The sequence below is a fragment of the Schistocerca nitens genome, chromosome 9 (assembly GCF_023898315.1).
Source record: "Schistocerca nitens isolate TAMUIC-IGC-003100 chromosome 9, iqSchNite1.1, whole genome shotgun sequence".
Taxonomy (NCBI): domain Eukaryota; kingdom Metazoa; phylum Arthropoda; class Insecta; order Orthoptera; family Acrididae; genus Schistocerca; species Schistocerca nitens.
Genome location: NC_064622.1, coordinates 433,836,924 through 433,853,078, shown reverse-complemented (window position 1 = coordinate 433,853,078; position 16,155 = coordinate 433,836,924). Strand labels below are relative to the sequence as shown.

Genomic DNA, 16,155 nt, shown 5'->3' with positions numbered 1-16,155 from the left:
TCTGACCCCAGGAATGTGTCAATAAAGTTTCCCCTTCCTGGGACAATGAATTCACGGTGTTCTTATTTCAATTTCCAGGAGTGTATGTTGTTGACACCGACCTACATAGGGAGGAACGATCACCACGATAAAATAAGGGAAATCAGAGCTCGTACGGGAAGATATAGGTGTTCATTCTTTCCTCGCGCTATACGAGATTGTAATAATAGAGATTTGTGAAGATGGTTCGATGACCCTCTGCCAGGCACTTGAATGTGATTTGCAGAGTATCGATGTAGATGTCAGTGACAGCACTATAATCGTGTGTATCTGTTCGAGGAAACTTTTTGAAAATTACAATTGACTGCGGCTTTTTTCTAGTCCACTAGAAAACTTCGTTATTCCAGCTTCCTACGTTTAAATGATGATGGAAGGCGAGCAAGTGCTTTCGCATGATGTATACAGAATCGTGCAGGTCCATCATTAGAAACGGTTGCCTTTTCTCTGTTGACTGATCTTTTCTGACATTTTGTATCGTGATCACTAATCTCAGTATGTCATTCCCACGTTGGTGTGATGATTGAAAGAATGAATCGTATATAGATCATCTGCACTGAAATAATTCCCGAAGAATGAACTCAGTATGTCGATCTTTTGTCTGTCAGTTTTCGTTTTGGTGCCACAGCGTGTACCATTGATCAATTGTAGAGATGATATGTCCAGGCAGATTGTAACTGTGTGACGAACCGGGACTGGAACCGGCGCTTTGAACGTGTTGATTCATTATTATATTACTGTAATCGATTTTCAGGTTTAATTTCAAACTTACTTTATTTAGTTCTTCCATTCGTCGAAATTCATCCGCTGTAGAGACAGCCAGGACAATGTCATCAGCAAAACGAAAGTGATTCAAATATTGTCCATGAATACTTACGCCTTCTTCGTTTTCCTAGTGTAAGGATCTGAAACCAACCGAACCGTACACCGCATAAAGCTACTATTACATGAATATGTTGAAAGACGCACCGAAGACTGCAAAGTCAGTACAACCAATGTAATTTTTTCGAAAATTATTTGCATATTCATCGTGGACGCTGAAGGTACGATACTTTTTTGGAAATTATTTGCAATCGCAAATTTTTCTTTTTTTCCTTTCACGCCTTTTATGAAGATATTAATGAGTACAATATATCGAATATTATTTCATTGTGATTGTTGTGTAAGTAACGTAAAAATTGAAAATAAAAAGTAAAAGTATCCATGTGAGCCTCAACCCCATGACCCTCGGATCACCGTTGTATACTCTTTCTGCTGCGCCATCCGCTATCTACAAACTACGCTAACATAAATGGCTCATGCCTCGCCCGACATGCACCAAAAATGCTATTATTTTTAAAACGCTTGGTCATCCTAAACTCCCATTTTTGTCACTTTCAGTTGCGTCCGAGCGTAGGATATACCGTAGGTCTGAACGAAATCGGTAATGAGTAGGAGACGCGGTCCCCTTGTTGGTTCTTTCTCGTGGACCACGCACTCGCTGTGTTGCTGCCCTGTTTTGTCGGCCCTTAGAGAGCGTTGTCAAACGTGGCTTGGTGCACACCGACAACACAGCCCCTTGTCACTGCAGTCTGTCGATCACGAAGGGTTTTCCTTCAAGATGTAATGTCCACTGGATATTACATCAATATTTTTCTGCACTATATCTAATCTATTCAGCTCTCCCAAACGACAGGATTGTTGTCTGTAGTTAAAATGTTCACAACTGTATTTGTATTGCAGTCGTACGAGGGCTATTCCGAAAGTAAGGTCCGATCGGTCACGAAATGGAAACGACTATGAAAATCCGATAAAGCTTTGCACAGATGTGTTGGGTAGTGTCTCTAGTATAACCACAGTTAGCATCACGTCGCTCTTCTCATTTCTGAGCTCGCAGTGAGTGCGTAAAGATGTCTAGAAAATAGTGTCTGCCGCCAAGTACGGGGGCCTGGTGAGAAATTTCCCCTGAAGCTATGCAGCTAACATTACATAACTGTCGTGCTGTTTCGTCTTCAAGACAATTCTCAGCCGCATTCTGCAGGGGCAATGAAGATGCTCCTGCATCGTTTTCAAATGGAAATGTGAGATTACCCACAATACAGCCCGTAATTGTCTCCCTCTGAGTTTCAGCTCAGGTCACATGAACCGCTGGTTATGAAGACAACATTTCGGCACAAGACAACGAGCCGTAGGCCAGTGTAGAGAATTGGCGGAGAGCACTGGCGGCTGCCTTCTATAGCGAGGGCATGGGAAAGTTGGTACAACGCTACGATACACGTCTAAGTCGGGTCGGCGACTATGGAGATAGGTAGCTGCAAGGTGTATCTAACTGTTGCAAATAAAACATTTTTGATTTTTACCGTGGTTTCCATTTCGCGACCTATCGGACCTTACTTTCGGAATAGCCCTCGTAGATATGAACATAGTGAAACTTCTTTATTTAAATGTGTGTGTCTGTACTTAAGTTGCTGAATGACTGAGAAGATGAAACTTCTACGTTATTTTATTCTGAAACAGCTGAGTAAAACTGAACGTACTGAGCCTACTTTCTTTTTACTTTTTCTTATCATGTCAACACTAACTCGCAATATTCTAGCGCAACGCAATCTGACTTCAAATAATTAATTCAAAAGAATGACCCTGACTAAAAATAAATCTTAACAATAACCTATACATTTCATTAAGCACTTACCTCACAAAAATCTTCATTACGCGAGCTACTGCAATACAGCGAGCGTCAGTACTGCCAGCTAAATAAAAGATTTTAACTACTAAAGTCACTAACTACTAATAGGCATGTGGTTAGCAAAGGAAATATTTTGTTGCAAACCAAGTAATGTATTTTTTACCTTAATAATGTGACATCCAGTTCAAACACGAATATAAATCGTCATTGACATCCAGTACAGAGATATATAATCATGAATAATTTTCAATCTCCAAGTGTGATACTTCCAGATCGTTAGCCTACGCTAACACTTCAGACCTTTATCCTCCATCAATGCTAACTTCTCACATTTAACATCCATCACTGCTGGCTGTTCACCTCCAACTGCCCAACAGTACTTCCACCACTGCTGGCGACTAACTTCCAGCTGCCCAACACTACTGGCGATTAACTTCCAACAACGAGTCCGACCAGCCACAGAGTCTCTTACAAAGAAAGCGCAGTCAGAGATCCAATGCAAGGCACTATACATCGCTGCCAACGCAGAAGCAGCCCACTTACAACCGTCAATTAACGAGATTCTTTGTTTTTCCAGGTAAGTGTCCTGCATCAGAGATCTAAGGCGTCCCGGAGGCTCAGCATCAGTAAGTACTGCCGCAGTTTGTCTCTTATGTTACTTGCAGTGGCTTGGGGATGGGGGTGGGGTGGGAGTGAGGAAGGGAGGTGGTGTCAACTAACAAGGACGCCACATGGCAATCGGATTTTTCTATTTTTTTGTTTGTGGTTCATGAAGTCCAGAACTAAAAAAATAAATAAAATAAGACAAAAATCAAGAAGGAATTATCCGAACGCTATGGATATCGGCGGTAGCTGTGTTACACATGTGCAAATGAACAAATGATTACAATTTCAGAAATACTGGATTATTTATTCAAGAGAAAGAGCTTCACAAACTGAGCAGGTCAATAACGCGTTGGTCCACCTCAGGGTCTTACGCAAGAAGTTATTCGCCTTGGCATTGATTGATAGAGTTGCTGGTTGTCCTCCTGAGGGCTAACGTGCCAGATCGCTGTCTGGGGTCTCTCTAGGAATGTCTCAGGCCCGGAGCCTCATTGACTGGAGTAGAATCGTCTTCAGTGATGAGCCCCTTTGAACTGAGCTCCGATGCCCAGCGACAGCGGTGGGATACCGCCCCGACGGTCGCACTCCATTCCGCCCGGCAACCAGGAGTGCTGACCTGGGGTGCCATTCCATTTCATTGTTGCCCTTCGTGGCAAGCCAGCCTGGGCTTACATTTCAGCAAGATAATGCCCGCCCGGACGCAACGGGAGTTTCTACTGCTTGTTTTTGTGCTTTTTCCAATCGCGACCCTACCCAGAAAAGTCGACAGATCTGTTCCCAGTTGAGAACTTTTGGAGCATTATGGGCAGTGTCCTCCAACCAGTTCGGGATTTTGACTATCTAACACGCAAAGTGGACAGAATTGTCCTCCGCCAGGAGGATATCAAACAACTCCCTCAATCAACGACAGGCGGAATAACTGGTTGCATTAGGGCCAGAGGTGGACCAGCACGTTATTGACCTGCTCAGTTTGTGAAGCTCTTTCTCTTGAATAAATCATCTAATTTTTCTGAAATTGTAATCATTTATTTGTGTTATAAATAAATTACTTTTTCAATATTAAGTTCTTTCTTTGACCTAAGTGAATGCTTCATTTTTAACGGATATTTTTTTCCTTCACTACATTGCTGGAATTAGTTTGCCTTATTCATCATGTTATGATAAAGGACCCTAATTTTTAAATATTTATATATTGAAACAGGTTTGTTTTCAGAACGTTTCGTTACAGTACGACCACTGTATGTGATACCATTGTTTGTGCGACATGACTCCGCTTATTTTTTTAGGTTTATCTAACTACTGGAATATGAGAAATTTTACTTTATTACGTAACATTATGGTACCATTGTATTTTAAGCGTGACCAGTCTTTGTATGTCATGCATTTTGCTTTAGCGTCTTGATATCTTTCACCTCTCTTCTTATACTTTTTAATAATGCATATGTGTGGTTAAATGATTTTAAATCACGCAACTGAAGTTGCGTATCAGATTTGTTGTCTATCGTAAGCTTTATTTTGTCGGTTTATACGCCGGCCGGAGTGGCCGAGCGGTTCTAGGCGCTTCATCCTGGAACCGCGCGACCGCTACGGTCGCAGTTTCGAATCCTGCCTCGGGAATGGATGTGTGTGACGTCCTTAGGTTAGGTAGGTGTAAGTAGTTCTAAGTTCTAGGGGACTGATGACCTCAGATGTTAAGTCCCATAGTGCTCAGAGCCATTTGAACAATTTTTTTCGGTTTATACAGGGGCCTGAAGATGGCGCCAATGAGACACCGAAACTGGTAGGCAAATAAAATAAATAATAAAATTGCGGCTGTCGGTACTCATTTTCCTCAAATTTTTCGAAAGTCAACAACTTTGGAACAATACTGCTGTCATGCGTTTTATTGCGAAAACATAGGAAAACATTTCGTGACATTAGCCAGCCGATATGCCAACATCATGAACGACTACTCTGATTCTAATTCGGCGATCGTTCGTAATCTCTTCTTTCACTTGTTTCATGATTTCAGCAGCTGGTGGTATGCTGGGGCGTCCAGAGTGCTCGTCGTCTCCAACGTCTGTACGGCATTCTTTCAAGCGTTTATACCACTCGTACAGCCTTGTTTCACTCATAGCAGACTCAGCAAAAGCAACAGTTTGTTGCACTTAATTCCGTTCTTATAGCAAAATCAGATATAAAATGAATAGTCACGAATACAATCAAAGCATTTGGCTTCCTCTGAAAGCTCAATTTATAGACAGAAAAGAAACAGCCGACGACTTGATGGCCCTACAGCTTATCTTAGAAGATACGCTGAAGCAAAACAAACCTGCATTTATATCATTTGTCGATTTAGAGAAAGTTTTCGACAGTATTGATAAGAACAGAATGATGAATCGAACCCGGTCTTGTCTGCAAACTGACCGTTCAGAGGAAGCCGAAGAGAAATTTGAAAAAGGAGTTAAAAGTTCAGCGAGAAAAAATAAATACTTCAAGGTTTGTCGATGACATTGTAATTCCATCAAAGACGACAAAGGACTTGGTAGACCAGTTACACAGAATGGGTAGTATATTGAAAAGCTGCTATGAAACGAATATTAACTGAAGTACAGCAAGGGTCATGGAAAGCGGATTTAATGTCGTGATTCTGACGCAATTAGATTAAGAAATGAAACACTAAATGTAGTCGATAACTTCTGCTATTTGTGCAGCAATATAAAAGATGATGGGTGAACGAGAGGCAATACAAAACGTAGGCTGGCAATGACAGGAAAAGCGTTAGTGAAAACAGAAATTTATTAACATCGAATATAAATGTAAGTGTTAGAAAGTCTTTTCTGACGATATTTGTGTGGGGTGTAGCCTTGTACGGAAGCAAAACTGGACGATAAGCAATCCAGGCAAGAAGAGAGTAGAAGCTTTTGAAACGTAGGCTACAAAAGAATGGTGATGATTATATGGGTAGAAATGGGAACTAATAGGGAGGTACTGAATCGAATGGGGGATCAGGGACATTTGTGGCATAACGTGACTAAAAGAAGCGATCAGTTGATAGGACTCACCCTGAGGCGTCAAGTAACATTGAGTTTGATTGTAGAAGGAAGAGTGTATTTATGTTGCGGGGGAGGGGTGGGGGAAGGGGCAGGGGTGAGGGAACTGTAGAGGAGACCATGTTTTGACTACAGTAAACAGACTGAAATGGATGTAGGTTGCAATAGCTGCACAGATATGAAGAGGATTACAGAGGTTACAGTAGTGTAGCGAGCTTCATCGAACCACTCCTCGCACTGAAGATTACAACATTACCAAAATACGTGAAACCTTTTCCACAGCCGATGGAGACTAAATATGTGATATTACAAACACAGTGCAGATACTTTTCATACATGTTTACTACCCCAACAAATAGAATAGTCACGTGAATCGGACTGATACAATACCCAAAATTACGAATTTCCTGTTACTTTTTTAACACACTTCGTATTGATATTCATTTCATTTCAGTTAAAGAAAAGTTGTGGAAGTGAGAAACAGGGGGACAGAATCGACAGTGCCTATTGAGAGAGCGAATAGACACGATAATCGGGACGTGGTTCGCTGTATTGAGACCGCCTACAGTGAACAATGCTTTTATTTGGCGCGCATGACTGAAACGGACGCAGTGCGTGCGCAGCGCTTATACTGACGCAACCGCCTCGCGCCGCTGGCTCTGCAGCTGCTGATTCCGCAGTGGCCTCAAAGCGATGAACCCAGCGCTCAGCTGTTGTTGGCGATGATGTACCTCACTAGCCTCTCGCAACCAAACTTGCGTTGTTTGGTTCAGTTTTTTTGCACGTTCCGTGGATCATATTCGTGGCAACTCGCCATGATGTGGAAGTATCAGTAGGATCATAAATGAGAAACTTTTTCTTTGCGGAACACGGCTAAATACTTGCCAGTTGTATAAACATTTTTTGTTTTAATCTTAATACGAGGGTCATCTCAAAAGTCCCGCACACTTGCATGGGCAAACATTATGGTGGAGTGATAAAGCTGAAATTCATGTCAGCTTTTGAGCGAAACTTAAGGCGTGACCGTCGTATTTGTGTTTGCCGGTTTGCGTGGTTGTGTCGCGAATAATTAAGATTTAAAATTGAAGCTGAAAACGAGTCAGGTCGAATTACAGGTAGTAACTAGCGCTCCTATGTCAGAATCGAAGCCCCGCGTGGAAAGAACCCAACGGAAATTTACAACGCTTTGAGAGATATCTGGGAAAGGTGTAGCGGATCGTAGCAGAGTATTACGGTGGTCTGCTCGTGTCCGTGAAGGTCGGGCAAGCACTGAAGACGACCCAACAATTCCAACAGACTACACCTTTCAGGTTATTGTTAATGACGTTTGGAGAGAATATCGGCAAAAACCTTGTGAGAAAATTGGATATGAGGCAAGAATGTCTGTCACTTTACAGAATTATAACTGGAATGTTAGGATGGGAAAAGTTGCTGCCAGATGGGTTGCGCATGATATGAGAGAAAGTAGAAAGCAGGTTCAAAATTGTTCAAATGGCTTTTAGCACTATGAGACTTAACATCTGAGGTCATCAGTCCCCTAGAACTTAGAACTACTTAAACCTAACTGACCTAAGGACATCACACACATCCATGCCCGAGACAGGATTCGAACCTGCGACCGTAGCAGTTGCGCGGTTCCGGACTGAAGCGCCTAGAACCGCTCGGCCACAACGGCCGGCTAGAAAGCAGGTTGCAGAGGAATTACTTCAACATTATCGAGCAGAAGGAGAACAGTTTCTGAAAACGATTGTTGCACTTGAAACCTGGATTGGAGATTTTGAACCAGAACTGAAGTCAGTCGTCACAATGTAAAAGTTTTTACTCTCCGTGCCAGAAAAACTTACGCCACCAACAATCAAAGGTGAAACTGATGACGAGCATTGCGTATGACAATAGTGGAGTCGCCGGCCGATGTGGCCGTGCGGTACTAGGCGCTACAGTCTGGAACCGCGTGACCGCTACGGTCGCAGGTTCGAATCCTGCCTCGAGCATGGATGTTTGTGATGTCCTTAGGTTAGTTAGGTTTAAGTAGTTCTAAGTTCTAGGGGACTGATGACCACAGATGTTAAGTTCAAAAATGGTTCAAATGGCTCTGAGCACTATGCGACTTAACTTCTGAGGTCATCAGTCGCCTAGAACTTAGAACTAATTAAACCTAAGGACATCACACATATCCATGCCCGAGGCAGGATTCGAACCTGCTACCGTAGCGGTCGCTCGGCTCCAGACTGTAGCGCCTAGAACCGCACGGCCACTCCAGCCGGCTAGATGTTAAGCCCCATAGTGCTCAGAGCCATTTTTGAACTAATGGAGTCCTAGCTACAGAGTGCCCACGGAACATCTGTAACAGCTCCATACTACAAGCTGTTTCGCGAAATGTTTTGCTCCTGAAAATTAGTCAACGAAGGCCTGTCATGTTTGCAGCTGGTGTCCTCATTTTGCGCTAGAATGCAAGGCCGCATATTGCCCTACTAGTGAGAGAAACGCTCGTAAAATATGGATTGGGAATACTTTACCATCCATTATACACCTCTGATATGAGCCCAGGAGACTTTTATTTGTTTCCCAAATAGATGGAACAACTCAGTGGAGAAGGTTCTGGCACAGACGATAAAGCATTTAGTGAGGTTACCCAAGTAATCAGACAGCTCAACAATCCCGAATTTAAAAGTTGTCAAAACGTCGGGAAGCTGTCATAAGCAACAATTGAGATTATATTGAACGCCTTTAAATATATTTTGTAATGAACATTATTTTATTCAGTTCTGTCTTACCGTCCGCAGAAATTTTCAAATGACAAAGTCTGATAAATACATTGAGGTGAAAATTCACGGGATAGCGGAATGCACATATACAGATGGCGGTACTATCGCGCACGCAAGTTATAAAAGGGCATTGCATTGGCGGAGATGTCATTTGTTCGCAGGTGATTCATGTGAAAAGGTATCCGACGTGATTGTGGCCGCACGACGGGAATTAACATACGTTGAACGCTGAGTGGTAGTTGGAGCTAGACGGATGGAACGTTCCACTTCGGAAATAGTTAAGGCATTCAATATTGCGAGATCCGCAGTGTCGTAAGTGTGTCGAAAATACCAAATCTGAGGCATTACCTCAGACCACGGACAACACAGTGGCCGACGGCCTTGACCTAACCACACGCAGCTGCATGTGCTTAGAGTTGTCAATGCTAACAGACAAGCAACACTGCGTGAAATAACCGCATAAAACAATGCGGGACGTACGAGGAACGTACCCGTTAGGACAGTGCGATGAAATCTGGCGTTAATGGATTACGCCAGCAGAAGACAGAGGCGAGTGCCTTTGCTGACAGCACGACATGACCTGCAGCGCGTCTCTAGGGCTCCTGATCATATCGATTGGACCTTAGAAGACTGGAAAACGGTGGCCTCGTCAGATGAATTCTGATTTCAGTTGGTAATAGCAGATGGTAGTATTCGAGTGAGGCACAGACTCCGCAAAGCCATTGACGCAAGTTGTCTACAAGGCACTGTGCAAGCTGGTGGAAGCTCCCTATTGGTGTGGGCTTAATTTACACGGAATGGACTGCGTCCTCTGAATACTCGGAGACCATTTGCAGCTATTCATGCACTTCATGTTCCAAAACAACGATGGATTTCTTATGGAAGACGATGCGTCATGTCACTAGGCCTCAATTGTTCGCGACTCGTTTGAAGAACATTCTGGACATTTTGAGCAACGGTTTGCACCCGAATCGCCCGACATGGGACGTAGTCGAGAGGTCAGTTCGTGCGCAAAAGCCTGCACCGGCAACACTTTCGCAGTTTGGACGGCTAGAGAGGCAGCATGGCTCAATATCTCTACAAGGGACTTTCAACGACTTGGTGAGTCCAGACCACAACATTTGCTGCACTACATCTACATCTACATTTATACTCCGCAAGCCACCCAACGGTGTGTGGCGGAGGGCACTTTACGTGCCACTGTCATTACCTCCCTTTTCTGTTCCTGTCGCGTATGGTTCGCGGAAAGAACGACTGTCTGAAAGCCTCCGTGCGCGCTCGAATCTCTCTAATTCTACATTCACGATCTCCTCGGGAGGTATAAGCAATATATTCGATACCTCATCCAGAAACGCACCCTCTCGAAACCTGGCGAGCAAGCTACACCGCGATGCAGAGTGCCTCTCTTGCAGAGTCTGCCACTTGAGTTTGCTAAACATTTCCGTAACGCTATCACGGTTGCCAAATAACCCTGTGACGAAACGCGCCGCTCTTCTTTGGATCTTCTCTATCTCTTCCGTCAACCCGATCTGGTACGGATCCCACACTGATGAGCAATACTCAAGTATAGGTCGAACGAGTGTTTTGTAAGCAACCTCCTTTGTTAATGGACTACATTTTCTAAGGACTCTCCCAATGAATCTCAATCTGGTACCCGCCTTACCAACAATTAATTTTATATGATCATTCCACTTCAAATCGTTCCGCACGCATACTCGCAGATATTTTACAGAAGTAACTGCTACCAGTGTTTGTTCCGCTATCATGTAATCATACAATAAAGGATCGGACAAAAGGAAGTCCGACACGATATTAAGAGGTATCCCATAACTTGTCTCGCTTCAGTGTGTATCTCGCCCATACACATAGGACGGCTACTTTTGTTTTCAGATATGATCGGCCGCGAAATTAAAGCTAAGGTGAAAATCCGATGAAGCTTTGTGCAGATGTGTTGGGAAGCGTCTCTAGAACGCCTCCCGATCGTATCACGTTACACTTTTTAGTTCTGAGTGCACGGTGAGCAGGCGCCAAGAGAAAGAAGCGATTGTCAGCCGATGATTTTGTTTAGCGAGTGGATCAGGCGACTCAAGAAAATCGTCAAATCACAGTTTCTCTACTGAGTTATTCGTTTCCCGATGTTTCAAGGTCTTCTCTCTACGCCGTTGTGAGTGAGATTTCAATACAGCAAATTCTGTGCGAGTTGGATACCCATTACCGTTACAAAACACACATACGGGTGCCGATTTAACGTTCCTCCAGCGCTAACATGAAGCAGAAGAGTTTTTGACAAAATTGTCACAGAGGGGCGTGACAACGTCCGTTGGGATAGTGAAGAGGCAAAAGAGCATTCCAAGCAGTGGATGCATTCTCATTCACTGAGTAAACTAGAGAAATGAAAACGAACCTTCTCCAACAGAAAATGTATGGTTCCTGCGTTCAGGGACTGAAAATAACTTTTTTTGGTGGAATTCATCGAACGTGGCCTGACCATCACTGCATTTTCAGACAGCGTGATTCTTCAACGTTTACGACGGGCAGTTCAGAAGAAGCGATGGGGAACGTTGTCAAATGGCTCTGAGCACTATGGGACTTAACATCTGAGGTCGTCAGTCCCCTAGAACTTAGACCTACCTAAACCTAACTAACCTAAGGACATCACACACATCCATGCCCGAGGCAGGATTCGAACCTGCAACCGTAGCGGTCGCGCGATTCCAGGGACGTTGTCGTCAGGCACTGTAGTTCTTCATAAAAATGCAAAGTGTAGCTAAATGCTGAAAATAAATCATTTCTGATTTTCACTATGATTTCCATTTGCCGACCGATCGTATCCAGAAAGAAAGCATTCGAATCATCTGTTCCGAAATTCATCCGTGGAGTAGAAGGGGTTGTCAGGTAGAAATGGATTAATTTTATTTTTAAAACTTTCAGTACCTGCCATCACTTTTAATGCGCAAGAAAGGTGGTCAAACATTGTTATCTCTGCATATTTTGCTTCTTTCTGTGCAAGGCTAATGTTAAGTTGTGCATAGAAACAACTGTTATTCTTCCTAGAGTCACATTTATACACGAATCTATTATTTTCAAATAGTCTCTGCTTCTTCGCAACAAACTTCATAAGGAAGAAAATAGCAAGGTCATCATAAAGCAGCTGTATCTTGTCCTGACTAAAGCTAGCCCACAACTATAGTAACTGTTTCTTGATATTTCTGGCAGCGGGACGCATTTGACATCTGAGATGGTCCCGCGCGTGCCCTATCGGGGTCAGATATAGGGATCTCGCCAAGGGAGAACAACATCACGGAGACAGCTCAAAGAGACACGAGCCATGTGTAGGCGAGCATTGTCCTGTTGAAAAATGGCATCACGGTACAATTGCATGAGAGGTAGCACATAAGGATGCAGGATGTCCGTGACGTGCCATTGTGGCGTCAGAATTCCCTCACTCACTACCAGCCTGATCTGAAATCATACCCGATGCGTCTCCACACCATGAAACCAGGAGTAACGATGCTGTATGTCTCCAAATCATTGGAAGAATGGCACCTCACTCGCTGGCGGCAGTCACTCGGCTTAGTGCGGAGGAACGATTCATTGCTGCACACAATGCGACTCGTTTCATCATCATTGGGCGAGGTGGCGTAGTGTTAGGACACTGGACATCCTTGAAACAAACAGTCTGTGCTCCGTGTAATGTTCTCGATGTCGACGGGGCGTCAAACCCTAGTCTTCCTTCTTATTTTTTTGCCCTTCATTAACAGTCCATGCTTTCCGGTCACGGTACCACTCCAAATCCGGCGATTTGTGTTTGTCTCTGCATATTTCTGTTTAATGAATACTTTGTGTGTTTGTTTAGTTGCTCCAGAATGTTACTCTATATGGCACCGAAGAACCAGAAGTACGCAAAGTAAATTAATTCTTATGCTTTAATCACCAATAGCAGCAACTAAATATAACGCAAATGTTGTTGAACTCAAGCGATCGACAAATATATAATACCTTTTTTTCATTTCAAGCTTTGAGCAATTTGCTCATTCAGGAATTTTGAACAACCAGTTTCTGTTCCTCTGGGCTGCATTGTTATTTATGAAGATGATTGTTGCCTTGCACAGAACAAACTCTATTTTTTTTCAAATTAAGTGACAGATAATTTAGCGAGCACCAGTCAATAATAGCTCTGGATTTTTATTTGTTGTTCGTTCGACTGTTTCCTGTGTTAAGCTTGCTCATGATACTTACATCATCAGCAGAGAGCACCGTTCCTGATTGACCTGTGTAAGATGAAAGATCGCTAATGTATAGCAAGAACAAGAGTGGTCGCAGAATTGAACTTTTTGGAACGCCGTACACGAATAACAGAGCTACAACTAGGTGCTATGAAGAACGTCATGTAGCATTTTGATTCTTGTTTATTTTCTCTGTACTAAAACTTAGCTTCATAAACTTGTTCTTTGTAGCACATTGTCTATTTTGCATCAGTCGACTTCTTCTTATATAGGGGAGTTTAAAAAGTTTCGTTGGTTATTTTGGAGGATTCTGTGTTCTGCACGTCTTCGAAACATGTTAATGATACTTGAGGACTCGGGTCGCTGTCGACCCTACAGGCGAGCTTTGAGCCATGCTATTCCCTATGTTTGAGTACGTATGGACGACTAAAAAACATAGCAGTCAAAGTCAAAATGGCTACCTATTCAATAATGAAGGTTTTGGGTTTGACTCTGTAGAAAAATCAGTGAATCATGGAGAGTAACTCTACTGAAAGTTTTAAAGATTGACTTACAGCTCTGTGGACAATACCAGATTGCTTATGTTAGATGCAGGGCAACTGGATATCCCAAAACTATAAAACATTGACGCACACCATTATGTTTCTCAGTCATCCATATCTTGTTAACATTGTTCGAGGTAGAACCCTGATTGTTTAGAGCAAGATTATTCTCTCCCCCAGGAGGAACGTTCAAAATTCAGGTTTATGAAGGGAACGATCATTCAAAGCAAAGAAGACAAGATGGGCTCTAAGAGCTATGATCACTTGTTCAGTAGAAGAGATGTTTCTAAGTAGCGAACATGAGCCAGTGCTCATACCTCTTAAGGTGTGTACTTTACAGCCCATGTTTGCAGAACATTTTCTTCTTGCTTTCATCCATACTAGAACCTCTCAGAAAATGGAAATCAAAAAGCTTCCACTAGAAGAGATATGTTTCACGATGTCGAAAATGCATAAGTCTTCATAACTCTTAATGTGTGCATTTTAGAGCCCAAGTTTACTAGACATTTTAGCTTTGAAGCGTTCCTCTCATATCCTCGAATACTGACAATACCTACTGGGACATCATGCATTGTTGTACAAACAATGTGGTATGAATTTTCATAATTCTTATTTTTAATTTTCGACGGTGCAAGATGTTGCTAATATGCAACATTGCCAATAAGAGGTAATTGCCCTACCCACGTATCTTCAGGAACACAAAGTAATATTTCAGTCTTATTTTTCATTGCAATCGATATTTATTATAAAAACAAGTATACAATTTGCGTGCAGCTAAAACTCAGAAACGAATCCTGTTACGATCAAGGGAGCTATGTGGTGTGGTAGCTCTCCATCCCGTTTATGCCTGAAGAGTGTACTTTTGAAGTTTCGCCATCTAGAAGTTTCTAGAACATTCCAGAACATTTGAGAGTATTCGAGAACATTCCGGAACATTCGAGAGCATTCCACGACATTTCAGAATGTTCCGAAATGTTCCAAAAGGATCCGGGAATAGTCTGGAACATTCGGGAACTTTGCAGAATGTTTGATTATTGTGGAACATTTCAGAACACTCTCGAATGTTGTGGAACGTTCTGGAACATTGTGGACTATTCGAAGCCTTTTTGGTATATTCTAGAATTCGCCATTGAAGCAAGACCCATCGTGTGTTCGAACGTCAGTTTCTTATCAGTGGCGAAGGGAGGAACCGAAAAACTAGTGCAGTGAGTGAATAAAAACAAACAGTGAAGTGTGAGCAGTCAAAGCGATATAGTAACTGAATATAAACGAAAATAAAGTGTGAAAGTTGAGTAAAGAGTACTTAGTGTATTTATTAATAAAAAGTTTACTTGATTTATACTTTAGACAATGCCCAAACGTAAAGGAAGAGTAGTAGTAATCCATACATATTGTATGAGTGTGTGTGTCTGTAATTTTCAGATTTTATTCATCCAGTGTTTGAGAATGAGGGCTCTTAGCGACATGCATTATCTTAAACCTTTAAAAAAAAATTCTCGCTGGAACACCTGCAAAATAATGAACGAAAAATATTCATCACTTACTGCTTTTCCGCTGTTGATGCAGTAAAGGTATCGCATGAGGTACGGCGTTATTATTTATTCATTCTTTACTACTAACTGTATGCGTGACACATCTTAGTGCTCAGAGCCATTTGAACCATCTTAGAGACAGTATAAACATGTACCATTGAATGTAAGTGCAACATTCTATCATTATAATACACGTAGTTCAGGAGGTATAATGTCATAAACTACAAGATTCGTGAAAAATACCGGATCATGCATAACGTTTAAATTTATTACTTCTTCGCTACTAACTTTTTTCATAACACATTTTGCGGAAATTGTCCACATATGATGCTGTATGTACCTACAATGTTATACCGTTCCACGATACATAGTTCAGGAAATATGTCATAAACAGTGGGATGTGTGAAAAACTGCCTCATTGTGCATTGAGCACGACGTTTAAATTTATAACTGTGTTGCTACTAACTCCATTCGCAGAATATTTTGCAGACAGTATGCACACATGCTGCCGAATGTTCCTATAAAATTATGTTATTGTACAATACACACTTCAGGAGATACGACAACCATAAACATAAAGGACAAGGCCAGATGCTGCGTGGTTACGGCGTGGATGCACAGCCGTAAATAAATAGCTGGGAAACGGTGGGTTTCTCCTCTAGTACACAAATATTGCTGCTCCCCTTCATTTCAGTTTACATTAGCGGGTCTGCTGAAGCGAGCAGAACTTTGTCTCCCTCAGCATTGGGTACAC

General features: G+C 42.4%; 1 protein-coding gene across 1 annotated transcript in view; it reads left to right on the top strand.

The window, feature by feature from the left end:
• The window catches only part of LOC126202894 (scavenger receptor class B member 1), a 750,245-nt gene that overhangs the window by 179,073 nt on the left and 555,017 nt on the right, over nucleotides 1-16,155 (top strand). The gene's annotated exons all lie outside the window — the stretch shown is intronic.